The sequence below is a fragment of the Oncorhynchus nerka genome, unplaced genomic scaffold (genome assembly GCF_034236695.1).
Source record: "Oncorhynchus nerka isolate Pitt River unplaced genomic scaffold, Oner_Uvic_2.0 unplaced_scaffold_4490, whole genome shotgun sequence".
Lineage (NCBI taxonomy): Eukaryota > Metazoa > Chordata > Actinopteri > Salmoniformes > Salmonidae > Oncorhynchus > Oncorhynchus nerka.
This window is the reverse complement of record NW_027036812.1, coordinates 6612-10000: the sequence shown is the minus strand read 5'-3', so window position 1 is coordinate 10000 and position 3389 is coordinate 6612. Positions and strand designations below refer to the sequence as shown.

Sequence of the window (3389 nt, the reverse complement as noted above, 5' to 3'; positions counted from 1 at the left end):
TGCTCCTCAGGTGGAGAGTCTGGAGGGCCACCATGGCTGGCAGCTGGCTGCTCACACACAGGAGAATTTAGAAAGCTTCGTACCATAGCTGGGCGTGCATCAGGGGGTTATAAACCTTCATATTATAGCTGGGCGTGCATCAGGGGGTTATAAACCTTCATATTATAGCTGGGCGTGCATCAGGGGGTTATAAACCTTCATATTATAGCTGGGCGTGCATCAGGGGGTTAATAAACCTTCATATTATAGCTGGGCGTGCATCAGGGGGTTATAAACCTTCATATTATAGCTGGGCGTGCATCAGGGGTTTAATAAACCTTCATATTATAGCTGGGCATGCATCAGGGGGTTAATAAACCTTCATATTATAGCTGTGCATCAGGGGGTTATAATGTGTTATAATGCTTGGTACCATAGCTGGGTGTACATTCAGATGGTTATAATGTGTTATAATGCTTGGTACCGTAGCTGGGGGTACATTCAGATGGTTATAATGTGTTATAATGCTTGGTACCGTAGCTGGGGGTACATTCAGATGGTTATAATGTGTTATAATGCTTGGTACCGTAGCTGGGTGTGCATTCAGATGGTTATAATGTGTTATAATGCTTGGTACCGTAGCTGGGTGTACATTCAGATGGTTATAATGTGTTATAATGCTTGGTACCGTAGCTGGGCGTACATTCAGATGGTTATAATGTGTTATAATGCTTGGTACCGTAGCTGGGGTGTACATTCAGATGGTTATAATGTTATAATGCTTGGTACCGTGGCTGGGTGTACATTCAGATGGTTATAATGTGTTATAATGCTTGGTTAGCTGCGTGTACATTCAGATGGTTATAATGTGTTATAATGCTTGGTACCGTAGCTGGGTGTACATTCAGATGGTTATAATGTGTTATAATGCTTGGTACCGTAGCTGGGTGTACATTCAGATGGTTATAATGTTATAATGCTTGGCATCGTAGCTGGGTGTACATTCAGATGGTTATAATGTGTTATAATGCTTGGTACCGTAGCTGGTGTACATTCAGATGGTTATAATGTGTTATAATGTCACCCGTAGCTAGGTGTACATTCAGATGGTTATAATGTGTTATAATGCTTGCACCGTAGCTGGGTGTACATTCAGATGGTTATAATGTGTTATAATGCTTGGTACCGTAGCTGGGTGTACATTCAGATGGTTATAATGTGTTATAATGCTTCGTACCGTAGCTGGGTGTACATTCAGATGGTTATAATGTGTTATAAAGCTTCGAACCGGCCCATGGGTGTACATTCAGATGGTTATAATGTGTTATAATGCTTGGTACCGTAGCTGGGTGTACATTCAGATGGTTATAATGTGTTATAATGCTTGGTACCGTAGCTGGAGTGTACATTCAGATGGTTATAATGTGTTATAATGCTTGGTACCGTAGCTGGGTGTACATTGATGGTTATAATGTGTTATAATGCTTGGTACCATAGCTGGGTGTACATTCAGATGGTTATAATGTGTTATAATGCTTGGTACCGTAGCTATGCGTATTCAGATGGTTATAATGTGTTATAAAGCTTGGTACCGTAGCTGGGCGTGCATTCAGATGGATTGTTGTTCAGGATGAGGGTCTGCAGGTGGACGAGGCGTCTCATCTGGAGGCTGTAGCTTGTTATCACTCAGGTCCAGGTACAGCAGGTCAGTCAGGTTGATGAACAACTGGTTAGGGATGCGCATCGATGGCTGGGAGGAGGAGGAGAAGGAGGAGGGTTCAGATGGTTAGGTTATAAGGCAGGTTGATGAACAACTGGTTAGGGATGGCATCGATGCTGGGAGGAGGAGGAGGGGGAGGGTCGTTATTAGGTTATAAGGCAGGTTAATAAACAACTGGTTCGGGATGGCATCGATGCTGGGAGGAGGAGGAGGAGGAGGAGGAGGAGGGTCGGTATTAGGTTATAAGGCAGGTTGATAAACAACTGGTTAGGGATGGCATCGATGCTGGGAGGAGGAGGGTCGGTATTAGGTTATAAGGCAGGTTGATAAACAACTGGTTAGGGATGGTATCGATGCTGGGAGGAGGAGGGTCGGTATTAGGTTATAAGGCAGGTTGATAAACAACTGGTTAGGGATGGCATCGATGCTGGGAGGAGGAGGAGGGTCGGTATTAGGTTATAAGGCAGGTTGATAAACAACTGGTTAGGGATGGCATCGATGCTGGGAGGAGGAGGGTCGGTATTAGGTTATAAGGCAGGTTGATAAACAACTGGTTAGGGATGGAATCGATGCTGGGAGGAGGGTCGGTATTAGGTTATAAGGCAGGTTGATAAACAACTGGTTAGGGATGGCATCGATGCTGGGAGGAGGAGGAGGGGAGGGTCGGGTATTAGGTTATAAGGCAGGTTGATAAACAACTGGTTAGGGATGGCATCGATGCTGGGAGGAGGAGGGTCGGTATTAGGTTATAAGGCAGGTTGATAAACAACTGGTTAGGGATGGCATCGATGCTGGGAGAGGATGGTCGGTAGGTTATAAGGCAGGTTGATAAACAACTGTTCGGGATGCATCGATGCTGGGAGGAGGGTTTTAGGTTATAAGGCAGGTTGATAAACAACTGGTTAGGGATGGCATCGATGCTGGGAGGAGGAGGAGGGTCGGTATTAGGTTATAAGGCAGGTTGATAAACAACTGGTTAGGGATGGCATCGATGCTGGGAGGAGGAGGAGGGTCGGTATTAGGTTATAAGGCAGGTTGATGAACAACTGGTTAGGGATGGCATCGATGCTGGGGGGAGGAGGAGGAGGAGGGTCGGTATTAGGTTATAAGGCAGGTTGATAAACAACTGGTTAGGGATGGAATCGATGCTGGGAGGAGGAGGAGGAGGGTCGGTATTAGGTTATAAGGCAGGTTGATAAACAACTGGTTAGGGATGGCATCGATGCTGGGAGGAGGAGGGTCGGTATTAGGTTATAAGGCAGGTTGATAAACAACTGGTTAGGGATGGCATCGATGCTGGGAGGAGGAGGAGGGTCGGTATTAGGTTATAAGGCAGGTTGATAAACAACTGGTTAGGGATGGCATCGATGCTGGGAGGAGGAGGAGAATAATCTACGATACAGTGCCGTCGTAAAGTATTCAGACCCCTTGACTTTTTTCACGTTACAGCCTTATTTTCAAATTAATTCAATTGTTTTTTCCACCTAATCGATCTACACACAATACCTATACTAACCCTATAATGACATCACAATACCCTATAAGGACATCACAATACCCTATAAGGACATCACAATACCCTATAAGGACATCACAATACCCTATAAGGACATCACAATACCCTATAAGGACATCACAATACCCTATAATGACATCACAATACCCTATAATGACATCACAATACCCCATA

The 3389-nt window shown here is 44.9% G+C and overlaps 1 long non-coding RNA gene across 2 annotated transcripts in view; it reads right to left on the bottom strand.

Annotated features, from left to right (window-relative positions):
* The window catches only part of LOC135566516 (uncharacterized), a 2879-nt gene extending 1235 nt beyond the window's left edge, over nucleotides 1–1644 (bottom strand). The window contains exons 1-2 of one of the 2 annotated variants that reach the window (XR_010462115.1): nucleotides 1572–1644; nucleotides 1–47 (exon numbers count right to left, since the gene is read on the bottom strand). The exon at nucleotides 1–47 is cut by the window's left edge and continues 57 nt beyond it. This is a non-coding gene — a long non-coding RNA (uncharacterized LOC135566516). Of the gene's footprint in view, nucleotides 48–667; nucleotides 681–1571 lie in introns of those variants that run through there. The other variant, XR_010462116.1, reaches the window with a different exon arrangement.
* Between the last annotated feature and the right edge of the window lie 1745 nt (nucleotides 1645–3389).